The 15,866-nt window shown below is 43.0% G+C and overlaps 1 protein-coding gene across 18 annotated transcripts in view; it reads left to right on the forward strand.

The window, feature by feature from the left end:
- The window catches only part of Myt1l (myelin transcription factor 1 like), a 409,971-nt gene that overhangs the window by 200,065 nt on the left and 194,040 nt on the right, over positions 1 to 15,866 (forward strand). For all 18 annotated transcript variants that reach the window (XM_076559626.1, XM_076559627.1, XM_016008078.3 and 15 more), the window contains one exon: positions 13,699 to 13,834. The gene's annotated coding sequence lies outside the window, so the exon portion shown is untranslated. The remainder of the gene's footprint in view (positions 1 to 13,698; positions 13,835 to 15,866) is intronic.

Raw genomic sequence — 15,866 nt, forward strand, 5'->3', positions numbered from 1 at the left:
TATCAATTGTTCTGTTTTTCAGCTTAGGGGCTGGTATAAACTAGTGGTGTTCTGAGACCCCTGGAAATGGTTTTCTTAAATACACTGCACATCTTCAGCTCTTTGCCTGGGGCGTCCAGGTGATAAGAGAGGAAGCTTCTTAACTTTCAGTCCCTGATTAGTGAGCCCCAAGGTTATTCCAAGGTTAATTCCTTCCTTTTCCTTTGCTTTTCCAGAACAGACTCACAGCCTCTTAAATCCACCCCCTGTGGGGGTGGGTTCCCTAGAATTTCCAGGCTTTCCTTGAAGCTCTTAGGGTGGCTTCTGTTTATTCTACAGAAACCACAGCCTCGGGCAGGGAGAAGTAGGCTGCAGCCACTGTTGTTTTTTTGCAGTGCCCTGAAGATAGGTCCTCTAGCACTCTATTTTGAGAACATAGATTTGCCATGGGACCTGCAGGCTCCCAGAAATGCTGAGCTAAGCCAAAACCCACCCAAATCTCTCTCGTCGTTTTCATCGGAACAGCCTCGCCTGCTGTCACTCTGCTAGGATAGTGGGAGCCTAGAGCACCAGGTTAGAAAGCTCATTGTCCTCACCGCCTTACCAGAACCCAGTGTTCCCCTGGTTTCTCTTGGACTGACAATTCTTGATTCATTCCGTGGCATTGCGAACACCACAGTTTTGATGTAGCTCCCCACTTCATTGTTTTTATGGTTGGTTTTATTGTTCTGCAAACCCATAGGTTATTTAGTTCTCCAGGTTTTTATAGCTTTGTGTTGTAATTCATGACATGGTCCCAGCTGCCTCTGAGGCTTATGTAGTCACTTGTGTGATGATCCCACCCCATAAATGCTCCTCCCTCCTGTTGCTCTCCTCTAGCTGACCCTCATTGCTTGGTATAGAGCATCGCATGGAGCCTCCTGCTTCCCTCAAGATGCTGAACTGTAGCCACTCACCTCCTCCGTCCCATCTCATCAACTCCTCTTAGTTCTGCGACCTCAGATGAAGAGTCTCACCCCAAGAAACAGTTGGCCCCTGGGTGGCAGTTTGCCAGAACTGTGTGCGCGGTTGAGTGTTCAACATGCATGCAGTATGTTTGTGGTGCTTTCCGTTATCAAGAGGAGTTTGAGCATTATGGCACTTTCGATGGAATGACTGATCCATAGAAGGATAAAACACAGTTTTGCTTCAGAACTCAAATGTTAATGAATGAATTATTATTGGCCTGAACATGGAGTATTTGGGGGAATGTTTGGGTCATTCTGGATTCACAGACACAGAACCCATTGAAGTGATTGGTACACACCTAAGAACTGCTAGGGGTAAACAAGGCCCAGGAAGTGATACCATTATCTTTGGAGAATGCAATCAATTAGGTTCTAAGACAATAGAAGCCCCCAAGAGAAACATGAAAGGAACTACAATCAAGGCCTCACATGACAGCCAACTCAATGCATAGTGAAATACTGTTCCATTTGCATAACTAACTTACTTCTGGCAAGTTTTGAGGCACGAATATGACTTTCCCACCTTGTGTTAAAACTCACACGTCCACCAACCCACCAAAGGTATTCACCTGGAAGTCAGGGTGAAAAACTAAAACGCCCTACTTTTTTGACCTGCTGCTCTCTAGTGTTCCAGATCTCCACAAGTGCTGCATCTTGAAAGTAAGGTGTCACCACAGGCTCAGGTGGTTGATGTTTGCTACACCATTTGGGGAGGTTGTAGCCATTTCTGGATGTGGGGTCTGGCTGACAGATTAAATCACTGTATGGATAGACTTGAGAGTTAAAACCTGATCAACTGAGCTAGAGTTCTCCGCTTTCTGCCTCTAATGCAGTAAGACCAGCCACACCAAGTTGCTACACACATGCCAAGCCACTCCCCCCCCCCTTCAAACTGCGCATCTAAACAAACCTTTCCTTCCTTCAGCTGCCCCTGTAAGGCATTTGGTCAAAATAACACCAACGTAGCCAGTAGAGTAGGTCTCTGTCTTCACTCCAAGCACCCTGGTTGGGGTTCCTTCACCTCATGCCTTCTCAGTTGTGGGATGTCTGCCTTCTCCAGGCTTGTTCCCCATCATCCCTCTATGAGCCAGCCAAAGAGAATTTGACAGCTTCAGGTCTATTCTCCAGATCCTATACTTCAGAATCGTCATGAGGTCAAAGTTCAAGCCACCTCTTTTCTCCTTTTGTTATGGCTGATTTTACTTGGGTCTCAGAGTACAGTCTACATTTTATTAATCGCTCTCCAAACATAGGAATCTGTCTCTCAACAGTGAGTCCTCTGCTTCTTGTGCTTTCCTACAGTCCTGCCCTGTGGTATAGGTCAGTAATCAGTCATCAGGAGCGCCTTCCTCCACCTCTTATCCCTAAGGTTCAGCTCATCATGAAGCCTACAAATCTTGTGGCAATATGCCTGACTCACTGGATCAGTGATGAAAAACTCTACCCACAGAGGTCTGCACTGCAGTTCTGTCAACGTGGAGCTCACATTACTGTATGCATTTGGGGTGGGGTATTGGATATTGAACCTAGGGCATCATTCATGCTGGTCCAGCATGCTACCACTGAGCTACATTCCACAGCTGCATGCACTGTCACAGAACTGCATTTCAGCTGTATGTATTCTACTCTTCTTTTCAGACCTTTTAGAAATACAAATTGGCTTTTACACAACTAGAATTTGTGAGGTTTGGACAGATGTTCACATTTTTATTGCCATGGCATAAATTAGAAAGCTCTCAGAATGCTCTCTTTTAAAACTTTAGTCTAGGTCTTCTTTTCCAAATGGTGTTGTTGCAGTAAAATCTTTTAACCATTCCTACATTCTATTAACTGAAATCATAAAGCAGCTCCCTTCCGTGGCCTCTGTTTCAGTTCTGCGTTCAGGTTCCTGCTTTGAGTTCCTGCCCTCATCTCCCTGGATGATGGAATACAAGGTGTAAGATGAAATATATCTGATCCTCCCAAGTTGTTCTTGGTCATAGCGTTTTACCATAGCAACAAAAATCCTAACTAAGACCAAAATTGGTTACCAGAAGTGAGGTATTTCTGTGACAAACCTGACTATGTATTTTTGGGAGGATTGTGGTAACATTTGAACTTTGGGCTGGAAAAGCCACTGAATGTTCAGAGCTTAAAAGACATGTCGAAGGAACTTAGAAGAATGTTAAAAGCAGTAAAGATGGAGGCTTGATTTATGAAGTTCAGGTAAAAAAAAAAAACTGGGGGTCCTTTAATGGTGCTAATGGGTTGTCTGATATTTTGAATTAAGAACCATTAAAATGTGAAATTTTTGGTTTGTTGGACAATTGACATTGTCAGCTGGGGTTGGGGAATCATCTGGGATTAAAAAGATACCAGCATCACTGAGGGAAGTATTTCCTCAGTGTCAGAAACTGTGATACAGAGGGGACCCAGGTTGTACCTCTTGCTGACAGCTGAGCTTGGTAACATATAACTCACCAGGCAGCACAGGTTCTGAAGGCATGAAGGAGTCATGGAATGCAGCGGAGGCTTGCCAGTAGGTGGTAAGGTTGCAGTCCCTGAAGAGAGGCTTTGAGAGGCCAAAGGTGATGGTGAAGCCCCAACTGAAACAGAAGCTGCAGGACTGAAGGGGTCATGTTTAGAAGCTGAAGCTTGGTACCATGTGGCAGGCTCAGAATCACCAAGAGGAGCCCATGCCAGGCTTCTGGTGAGGGTGAAGTTGCAGTGGAAAGCTAGCACTTTGGAAATGCCAGTAGCATGGTAGGACCGACCACTAAAGACAACATCAGGTATGGAGTGGAGTTGACCAGAGCTTAAGAATTGACACTGCCAAGACCCTTTGGAGCCTGGAGAATCATGAGTGGGTCCCAGACGTCAAGAAATGAACTATTTACACTGTTGGGTTTGGGTTTTGCATTGATTTTATTTAATTGTGTCTGTGCCCTGATTCCTCCTTCCTGGAGTAAAAAAGTCTCTAAATTATTTTTGAATTTGCAGGCACCCACAGTTCAGAGACTTTTTGGGAATTTTAGAAGGACTGGATATTTTAGAGAGACTTTGAACTTTGAAAGACAGTTTGAATGTTTTAAAAACAGTGAACTTTTAAAGCATTTGAGATTTCAAAGTCTGAGGGGCTTTTAAAGTTATACTATGTTCATATTGTGATATTAATATGAGATCTTGGGGATGAACGAAAAAGAAAAGGTTATTGTTTAATAGTGTCACATCAGTGTGTAACACTGTCAAGGAATTAATTTTCCTGGATATTTTTTCTGTCAACTTGACACAAGCTAGAGTCATTTGGGAAGGAGGATTCTCAATTGAGAAAAATGCCTTTATATGTTTCCCTTCAGCAACTCTATAGGGGATTTTCTTATTTGGTGATTGATGTAAGAAGGCCCAGCCAATTGTGGGTGGTACTATCCCTGGGTAGGCAGTCCTGTGTTGTAAAAGAAAGCAGGCTAAGCAAGTCAATAAGCAGCACTCCCCCATGGTCCCAGCAGTAGCTCCTGCTTCCAGGTTCCTGCCCTGATTTCCCTAGATGATGAACTATAAACTGTAAAGTGAAATAACCCCCTTTATCCCTAAATTGCTTTTGGTCATGAAGTGTTTAAAATGTTGGATGTGTATCCTGCAAAAATCATAGCCTATAGTTCTTGCTCTCCAGAGGAGAGTGAAGTTGGACGTGAACCTGGAGACTTGATGGGAGGCTGAAAGCCAGGTAGACTTGCAAATATCCCCTGGCTTCAGTAGAAAGTGCAAGGTTGTGGGATCTGGGGTTAAGAGCACTTGTTCTTGCACAATGGCAAGCTGCCCCCAGTGATGGAGGACCATTGAATTACCTCCCTTTCCTGTTTGGGGAAGCATCCAAAAACACTAGAAGCAAATAGAAGATTTTTATAATCCTAGACATGGGATATGAGGAAGGCCCTGAATTGAGCATCTACAGGAAGAAGATGAGAAGGTGTTGGGGAGCTTCAGATGCCTGGAGTTGATTTTTTGTTGTTGTTCTTGTTTTGTTCGGTCTTTGCCAATTCTGACTTTTTAACTTAACATTTCTACTGTTTAGGTAGCAAGACAAAATAGTCTAATATCTAGAAATCACTTGAAAGCATTATCCCCCAAGATCCTTTCCATAGGAAGCTACAGGATGATGTTTCCCATGGAAAAGAAGGTAAAACAGGCAGAGGAAGACTGGGAGGTAGCAGTCACATGACCCAGAGCAGGGCTCCTGGGTGTTGGTCAAGACGACATCCCCAGTGTAGCACTGACCAGGGATCGAGGCATACAAAGGACTCTTGAGATGGCTTCCAGATGGATGCCTGAAGTATTATATAAGTCAGTTGCCTAATTCTGAGAGTGTTCATTGTTGAATTCACCCTGAGGATGCAGTAAGGCCAGGGAGTTACTGTGGAAGGAAACAGATATGGGTGAAAAGTATGGTCTAATGCAAGCATGAGTCACCTGCCAGCAGTGTTCTCTCTGTTAGGATTGTGGAATGTTCCCTAGCATCCACATGCTGTCTAATAGGGCTATGCAAGGCATGGGTTAAGGGGCATGCTCAGAAGGTGCATGTTGGCAGGAGCCCTTCATTCTTTGTAGTGGAAGCTGGTATTAGGTACTGCATCCTTGGAGATCCACAGAGATGCATTCATCTGTTCAGGAATTTGGAGATAAAACTCCAAAAGGAATGACTAGAACACTTGAAAGTCTTTCCTTCTGGAACCTGAAAACAATGGGAATACACATTACATTGTCTAAAAATCAGTGTGTTATATCATTCATTGCACTGTACTAATAGTAGCCATGATTGATGCAGCTGGTGCCAGACTCTTTCCAGTTCTGGGACTCATAGAAGTATGTCCTAGGTCCCAGGTAGGGTAAGTCCATCAGCTAAGCAGGAAAGAAGAAGGAGAATGCAGCTCAAGCTTTCTCTCTCCAGTGAGAGCCTATGGAGGGCTGCAGCCTCCCTCTAGGCTCATCCATCTGTGAATAATCGTGTTTGGCAGCTGATACATGCTGGCTTCTCAGGAGCAGAGCGCACCAGCAGGAGTGATGAGTTCCTGGCTTGGGTTGTTGCAAGAGGTGGTTTCCTGACTGTTGCCATGTTAACAAAGGTGCTAAAATAGCTGTTTCAAAGACGCTTAAAACTGGATAGCCTAGATATGTCTCCCACTCAAATAGCACCAACTTGGTCCTCTATTGGAACAGTAGCTTCCTTGTGACTGTGACTACCCATGAAAGCTACCCCACAGTACTCATAAAGCCACTCAATGGGGCTACCCCTCAGCCAGGGGACTCCCAAAGTCAGTCTGAAGGTATTTCCCTATCATACAACCTGATATTGTTTAAGCTATAGATTTATTTGTTTGTTTTTGAGACAGGGTTTCTTTGTGTAGCCCTGTAGCCCTGACTGTCCTGGAACTAGCTCTGTAGACCAGGCTGCCTCAAACTCAGAGATCCACCTGCCTCTAGCTCCCTAGTGCTGGGATTAAAGGTGCGCCTCACCACCTTTAATTTAATTAGATTTCTGAACCATACTGCTAAACTTACAAATAGCCAGGAGCCAATTTGCCTCCAAATTATTTACCTCAGCTCTCTAAGTTACAGCTATATGCTCAGTGTGGTTGTTTACAGATCACTCTCTGATAGGGTGTGTGCATATGTGCATATAAGTGCACCCACACTCCCATGTACGCAGGTGCACTTTCACTTACTGGTGCACGTATGTGGAATCCAGAGAACAACCTCAGATATCATCCACCATGGCTTTTTTGAGGCAGGGTTTCTACCGAACTAGATGTGCATATTCTCCTAGTCAGGATAGTGACCAAACCTCCCCAATCCTCCTGCCTCTGCCTGCCCAGCCATGGGATTACAAGTGTGAGCCACTTTTTTTTTAACGTAATTTCTTTGGGATCCAACTCCAGTCCTCACTTGCACAGGAAGCACCTTACCCACCAGACCATCTCTACCATGCCTTTGATTGTTTTTATGATGAAAAGAATATTGGAGTAAAAAAAACAGATGCAAACCAACTGTTGGTCCTATGGTGAGCTTAAAGACTGAAAACAAAAACCCCAGTTACATTATACATGAAGAAGAGCTTACAAATACCAGTTTGGAGAAGAATGCTCTTCTCTACCTCATCATTTGGAAACAAGTCTTAAAAAGAGCAAAAGAAAGGACTATGATAAGGAAGGAGGGAGGAAGAGGGGAAGTAAGGGAAGAGACAAAGGAAGAGAGGAGGAAAATAAATCTGTCCTTCTTCAGCCCCTCCCCCAAAAGTTTTAGACTAGTTGTCTATTTTCCACTACAAGATATATTACCATGTTTGTCTGTCTTCATGTATAACCAGCCTCAAGAACAAAATACCCATTAATCAATAGTCTGTATGTAAGGACAAATAATACTTATTGACCACAGCTAATTTCAAATAAATTAAACAGCACATATCATTGTTAAGTGGAGACAGCAATTATTTCTTATTATATCATGAATATTAATAAAAGATTAAGTTTCAAATAATGTTAACTATTTGTTTTAGTTAAGGTTTCTTTTGCTGTGAAGAAACACCATGACTATGGCAACTTTTACAAGGAAAACGTTTAATTGGGGCCAGCTTACAGTTCAGAGGTTTATCACCTTGAGGGGAAGCATGACCCCATGCAGGCAGACATGGTTCTAGAGAGGTAACTGAGAGTTCTACATCTGGGTCAGCAGGTAGTAGGAAGACAGAGTGGCAACGGACCTGGCTTGAGCTTCTGAAACATCAAAGCCCACCCCCTGTGATGCTCTTCCTCCAACAAGGCCACACCTCCAATAATGCCACTCCCTATGAGTCTATGGGGGCCATTTTCATTCAAACTACTACACCATTAATAACCATTAATAATTCACTGGCCTAAAACTAGGTTTTTAATTAGAGCTACTGCTTTATCATATGCTCTATGAATGAGTTTGTGACAGTAGACAGTATACTTCAAAGTCTAGTTTGTAGAGCCACACTTCTGAAGAAATCTCCTCCACCTGCTCCCAGCAACTATTGATTGCTAACTGCCTGTATATACTCGGGAAGGGAAGTCATCATGTAAGCCTCTTCCCTTCCACACAGAACATTAATGGGCATTCTGTCATGACATCCATTTGGAAGCCTTCACTCAGAATGAGAATTGGGGATGCCAGGGACAGAGCAGTGCCCCTTGACTGAGAGACAGGCTTGATTCTGAGTAGCAAATTTTGGTAAGGTCTTTCAGTGTTGTTGACCTACAGATCTTCCAAGGGAGAGAAAGATGACTGCAATCGTAGGACAGGGTGGCTGCCATCCTCCCGTAGTCCCCAGCATCCTCCCTGTAGCACCCAACACCCCACCCTTGCTTCCTGTAGCATTAAGCATCCTCCCTGAGATACCCAGCATCCTCCCTGTAACAATCAGTATCCTCCCTGTAACAATCAGCATCCTCCCTGTAACAATCAGCATTCTCCTTGTAGTACCCAGAATTCTCTCTGAGATAGATACCCAGCATCCTCTCTGAGATACTCAGCATGGTCCCACTGTCCCTTAGCACATATAAACTGATTACATTTGTTGTAGTGTCAGCACAAGTTCTATGGTTTTGTTCCTTCTCTGTGTATCAGCACTTCCTTTGACTCACTCTTGGTCACCTTCTTGTGCTGAGGGACCTTTGGACATCCATAAACAGCAGTAAATATATGTTCCCCACTCTCTTGACCACTTGGCCTTAATTCTGGAGGGTTCAAAAAAGCCTTTTTAGAAAAAAAATTCTGACCTACCCTCCCTACAGAGGACAGTGAGACAACATAGTAACACCATATTTGGAGTCATTTTACAGAATGCAAAGTATTATTGTTATTGCTACTAATCCCCAGTGTTAGGAATACAGGTTGTGTGTATGTGTACATGTGTGTATTCATATGTGTATTTTAAACATATGGGGGGGGGGTACATGTGTGCATGTGGAGGCCTGAGGTCCACCTCAGGTATCATTCCCCAGGATGCTGTCTACTTTGTGTTTGTTGAGACAGCCTGGGACTCAACGATTTGTCTAGACTGACTGAATTCAAGCTGATGAAACCTTTCTGTCTCCACTTCTGAGCACTGGGATTACAGACATGAACTATGACGTGCAGATTCCTGGTGTGGGTCTGGGGCTCAGACTCAGGTCCTCTTGCTTGCAAAACAAGCATTTTACCAACTGAGCTATCTCCCCAGCCCAGGGGGAAAAGTACTCAACTTTCTGATAAACCAAGAGTGAATGGGCTGAGTACCACTGAGAGTCAGGCACTATGCCCAACTGTTGTGACTAGAATTAAGTTGGGCAGCAGATACTGACATGATACAGACAAAAGTTAAATACAGAATAACACTCATGAAACCAGATGAGAAGTTGATAGGTTACATTTCATCAAAAGCACAGCTTTCAGCCAGGCGATGGTGGCGCATGCCTTTAATCCCAGCACTCGGGAGGCAGAGCCAGGTGGATCTTTGTGAGTTCGAGGCCAGCCTGGACTACCAAGGGAGTCCCAGGAAAGGCGCAAAGCTACACAGAGAAACCTTGTCTCGAAAAACCAAAAAAAAAAAAAAAAAAAAAAAAATTAAAAGGGCTGGAGAGATGGCTCAGTGGTTAAGAGCACCGACTGCTCTCCCAGAAGTCCTGAGTTCAATTCCCAGCAACCACATGGTGGCTCACAACCACCTGTAATGAGATCTGGTGCCCTCTTCTGGCCTGCAGGGACATATGCAGACAGAACACTGTATACATGATAAATAAATAAATCTTAAAAAAAAAAAAAAAAAAAAGCACAGCTTTCCCCCAACAAAGAGCCCTGTCAAGATATGGAAAGGAGAAGCAAAAGATTGGCACAATATTTGAAAATCTTGGTTCTTAACCAGGGCCGAGTATGTAACACACAGCCAGCTTTTGAAATGCAACAGTTAAAAAAAAAACTCAGTAAGAAAATGGACAAAGGCATGAACCCACATGTCACTTATGATAACAGATGATGCAATGTTCAATCCCACTATCTATGAAGGAAAGGGGGGTTTAATCCAGGAGGTACCCACATACCACTAGAATGACTGAGGAGATAAATGGCCAGAGCACCACACTTGGCAAAGAGATTGATGCACTAATGGTGCGTGACTTGGCACAGCCTCGATGGAAAACCTTTTAGAAGTTCCCTTAAGATGCAGAATTATAGTTCCTAGGTAGCCCATTATAGCCTCTTAGTTATTGACCTGGAATATTCCCAGAAAAATGAAAACTTATGTTCACCCACTAACTGATACTCAAACATTCGCAGCAGCTTTGTTTTGGAGAACCCCATACTAGAATTACCCAGATGTCCTTCAGAGGATGAGAGTCTAACCATGGAACAATGTGTCATGGAATGCTATTCAACCATGGAAAAGAACAAGCTGTCAATGTTCAAAGCAACCCAGGGAGTCTCCAGAGGAAAATATTAATTAAGAAAAGCTACTTCTAAGGACATGTAGTGTAAGACTCCCTTTAAAACACATTCTTGGCATGCTGTCATTCCTGGGGCAGGGGGGCAGAGGTGATAGGAGCTGAGAGAAAGGCTTGCTATGAAAGAATGAGAAGCCCAGTGTCCTTGAGTGACTGGTGTTCTGCATGCTGGCAGTGCCAGTGGACACCCCACCTCCACTCATGACATAGTATTATAAAGTTGAACACAGCATTAGCCAGATGTCTGTCAGCTTTCCACCTCTGTAACGAAATCCTCAGAATCAATAACTTAAAAGAAAAAAGGTGATTTTTGACTCCCGTGTCTAAGTCAAGCTCAAGCCCTGGAAGAACACTGCTTTAAGCCTCTGGCAGGATGCCAGATGCAGTGGAGAGGAGCAGGGGACAGAGAAAATTGGCTCGAAAGCCTGGAGCAAAGCAGGCAGGAAGGAGCTAAGGCATCTTGGCTCCCTTCAAGGTCATAGTGATTTAAGGATGTCCCACCTGGTTCCAATTCTCAAAGTCTACAGCATCTTCCTAATTCTGTCACACTGAAGATAATACTTAACACCACACACACACACACACACACACACACACACACACACACACACACACACACACACCCTCCGGCAGATATTCAGCTGTCAAACTATGGTACATACAGAGACACACACATGCATATAAAACTTCAAATTCGAGCAAGGGCAGGATGACCCAGTGCTATCCTGGGTAGACGATAACCTGTGATTTTTCAAGATGCAAGGGATACAGAGGGAAGGAAAAGTGACATCCCTGTAGCATCTCTTCCAACTGCAGCTGAATCTTTGATTATGTTAAAACAGTTTAAAACACAAATGTGTAGAATATGGTTACCAAAAAAAAAATGGCAAATGTCTTAAAGAAAAGTGCCCAGGTCTCTTCTGGGAGGTGAGGGGACAAAGCAAGGGGAATTGGGGGGGCAGTCTGGCTGTGTTCTTGTTTCTGCTGCCTGCTAAATGCTCCACTTAGAGCTTGTCCTGGGACCCATCAGAAGTGAGCACACAGCATAAGGGGCAACCAGACTCTTCAGGGCACTCTCTTCACCAATACTAAGCAACTGGGCAAAGGTGGAATCATATATGATCCTATCAACTTTCCTGTGAATTTTTACATAGTGGAAAACAGTCAAAGCATAATGTGTAGGCATGTGTATGCAAATATGTAGATGTATGTGTACACACACACACACACACACACACAGGCATCAAGGTGTGTGTGTGTGTGTTGTAGCCTCTAATCCATTTGTTATAGAACACTGTCCTCTGAGCAAATCAGCCTCCATCTTCATCAGATCAGTTGTGCCTACTCTCAAGCACTGATCACCATCTGTTTTGTTGGCTGTTGACATTCCCTCACTAAAAGGAGTGGCTGGGGAAAGTCACTGAGCCTTCCCTTGGTCTTCTAGACTCTCCTCCCAGCCATGTGTGTGCGATTCTGCTCTAATTCCACATGGCCCCAGGACCTTGCTGGGGAAGTTCATCTGAAGGGATGATGCCATCTGCGTGGCTATGGGGAAAACATTATCAATGCTGGATGAAGAGTTTTCCCCGTAGCTGCTTTGGGGTCACTCATGCTCTGCATGCTCTGTGAGCAAGCCCAATCAAACTCATAGTTTTGTAGGTCAGATTGGTGTACACTCAAGTCTGTGAGGCAGTTTCTCGATTGTTGATTAATGCATTAGGGCCCAGATCACTATGGGTATTGCCATCCCTGGGCAAGTAGTCCTACATTATATAAGAAACCAAGGTGAGCAAGTTATGGAGAGTAAGCCAGTAAGAATCAGTCTGCCATGGTCTCTGCTTTAGTTCTTGACTCCAGGTTCCTGTCTTGGCTTCCTCTAATTACAGGCTATAAGATGTGGTAGAGGTGGAGTCCTTGGACCACCAGAAGTAAGACCTACTTACATTTATCCAGAGGTGTGAGACATGCTTACATTAATAACATTTTATGAAAACAACACATGATTGTAATCACAGCAGATCACTGACACCCAGCCCCCTAATCTGCACCCAGCTGCTTGTTTGCTCTATGTTGGTTTACTTCTAAAATATATTTAAATTTATTTCTTGGTGCTCTTTATATGACACAGTCAACATCTACTTTCATAAGCATTGAATGCCTACAAGCCATTTTGGTAATAGCTCATGTTCCACATATTAGTAATTGTGACCATTTTATAAGTATTAAGCAGGAGTTAAAAATAAATCCACTTCAAGCTAAATACTTGGAAGCTGTTTTGTGGTTTCAAAAATAAAAGGTTTAGAATATTTCTTAAGATATTACTATGTTCCTTTCAACTGTCAACATGCCACAACCTTGAGTCACCTGGGAAGAAAGTCTTCTTAATGAGGAATTATCTAGATCAAGTTAGCCTGTGGGTTTATTTGTGGAGTGCCATCTTGATTGTTAATGGATATAGGAAGACTTACCCTGAATGTAGCACCATTTTTCATGGGCTGGACTCTGAACTGTGTAAGAGTGAAAAAAAAAATCTAGCTGAGTGTAAGAAGCAGCTAGCAAGCAGGCAGCACAGGTACATCCATTTCTTGAGGCTGTTGACTGTGATGTGATGTGACTAGCTGCTTGAGTCCCTGCCTTGACTTCCCTGAAATGATGGACTGTAACCTGGGATTAAAAGCTAAAACAAACTCCTGCTGCCCTTAAGTTGCTGTGGCCAGAGTATTTCATCACAGCATCAAGAATTAAAGCAGGACACTTGCTTTTTGTTTTTCTTTTAAAGCAGCAAATAATGAGCTGTTGCAAAATATTTTAGCAGGTGTTACCAAGGTAGGTTTACTATCCTCTGAAGTGAGGAAAATAAAATACAGACTATGCCTCTCCAATTAGCCTTATGATCCATCACACTATCTCAGTGCTTTTCAAGCCAGTCACAAATAATTCTTTCAGCAAGTTTTATTGAAATATGATGGTTTTGTGCTATCTTCACATTGCAACATTAATTTAACTTGTTTCCTAAATGGATTTTCTATAAGGAATGATTGATCAGAAATGTGTTGTGATATGGAGGTCAGTGTCATCCTCCTCCCCACAGGATTTCTGTGTGCCTAGCCTGTTACTACCGCCCTACTCATTATAAATGCAATGCAAATAGCAGTGTGTCCTAGTAATCACATCCCTCATGTAGGATTATTGTTTTATTGTGAATATCAGCCTCATTATCCTGCCTTTCTATTCTTCTCTAGAGTGACCACATCTGGTAGAAGAGGGGAAGATGTAGTTACTGAGTCCAGTCCAGTCTTTGTGTCTCTCACATTGTCAACAAAAGAAAGGCTCCAGCTGGTCCCTCAGACATATGGATATTCCAGGAGCCACGTAAAGGTAATGATATTCCTTGCCTTAAAAGCCGTTCATCTGAACAAGCATAAAAAGTATGTTTGTGAATGGAGGGGTTTTAATTTGCTAAACAAAGCACACTGTAATCTCAATGATCAAACTCGGTGTGAAGTTGCAGCACGTTGCCTGTTGCTAGACCAGGACCTGGGAGTGCTCTCTGATCCAACTGCGGCATTAAATGGAAGTTTCATGGTGCTGTTAACAGGTCTGTCCACTCTTCATAGATATGGACCAGCTCCTTGTTACTAATTCCTGAGGAGTTAGACGTTTCCGTTTTTAGTTCTGTTCAGGGCTTTCACATTTAAGGAAGGGTGGGACCTCACAGCATGGGAAGGATGTCGTAGTCCTTCACTGTTGATGGATCTTTCTGAATACCAGGAGACCCTGCCAGCTGTCCCCCTTCCAGAATTCCAGGTTATGGCTAAGCTTCTTTGGCCAGAAAAATGGATTGTGGTAAAAATAACACAACATAGAACAAAGCTCATCTTAGCTGTGTCTAGGCCCGTAGCTCAGGCATCCTGTAAATATTCACATTTTTGTGGCCTTCACCAGCATTTATTTTCAGAGCACCACATCTCTACAAATCTCAGCTTGACACCCACCAAGCATCAACTCTTCATTTCCTACCAAGCAGCCACCATGCCTCCTCCTGTCCCTTGGATTTTGGGCTCTCAGGTCCTTTGTATGAGTAGGACCATAATGCATCAGTCCATCAGAGGCTGTTCTGTTTGCTTTGCACATTGTCTTTGGTATATTATGTAATGTATGTCAGAATTCCCTTCCTTTTTAAGGCTGGCTGATACTTTAGTATACTCTTATCACTGGACACACCTGTGCTTCTCTGTCCTTCACACACCAAGACTGATACTGCTGTAACTCAGAGTGGAGAAATACAGGTTCAGGTCATTGTTTTCAACACTTCTGATATGTGTCTGTAAGTGGAAGTATGGGTTACATAGATCATATTGTATTTTTAAATTTGTGAGGAAACTCCATGATTTTTATAGTGGGTATGCCATTTTACACTCCTATATACATTTTCCAGTTTTCAATTTCCCCAAACGCATAGCCATCCTAATAAGTATAAAATGATGTGTCACTGTAGTTTTTGCTAAAAAAAAAAAAAAAAAAAAGATTATTGGTGTTGAATATGTTTTCATGTACTTGTTATGAAATTGTACTATCTTAGCCAAGTAGTTCATGCTGGTAATCTAGCAATTAGGGAGACAGAGGCAGGAGGACTACCATAAGTTTGATGTTAGCCTGAGTTACACAGTGAGTTCTGGGTAGGTTTTGGCTACAGAATGAGGCCACATTTCAAAAAGTCAAGGAGGAGGAGGAAAAAGAGGAGAGAGAAGGGGAGGAGAAGGCAGAGGAGGAGAAGAAAATTACGTATCTTCTTTGGAGAGATATAAGAAATTTTCTTTAATTAGGGTAGTTTTGTTGTTTGGTTGTAAAAATTCTTTATATGTTGTAAATATTATCCTTTTATTGGTAAATGAATTTGCAAGGATTTTCTCTCATTTCATGGGTGGCTTTTGCTCTGTTGATACTGTTCTTCAAAGCATCAAAATCCTATGATTAAAAAAATGATACAGTGCAACTTATTTTTTCTTTGTTCCCTGTACTTTTGGCTTCATATTCAAGATCATCAGGTTTGGTGTCCAAAGTGTCTCCCCTACATTGTCCTAAGGGTTTTACCATTTTAGCATTTGTGTTTATGTCATGATCCATCAGAAATTGGTTTTATTATACACTTAAGGTGAGGGTCCAGCTTTATTCTTCTGCATTTGAATTTCCAGTTTTCCCAGCATCATTCATTGAAAAGACTGTCCTTTCCATCATGTCTTGGTACTTTGTCAAATATCAGTTGGCCTTGTATGCAAGGGTGGGGACCCGTCGTTTTCCATGAGTCTTTATAACTCACTACCCCGTCAACACCACACTGTTTCAGTTGTCGTGACACGGCAGTAAGTTCATCTTGGCCACTTAGAGTCTTTTGGGATTCCATGTGCAT

The sequence above is a fragment of the Peromyscus maniculatus genome, chromosome 22, assembly GCF_049852395.1.
Source record: "Peromyscus maniculatus bairdii isolate BWxNUB_F1_BW_parent chromosome 22, HU_Pman_BW_mat_3.1, whole genome shotgun sequence".
Taxonomy (NCBI): Eukaryota; Metazoa; Chordata; class Mammalia; order Rodentia; family Cricetidae; genus Peromyscus; species Peromyscus maniculatus.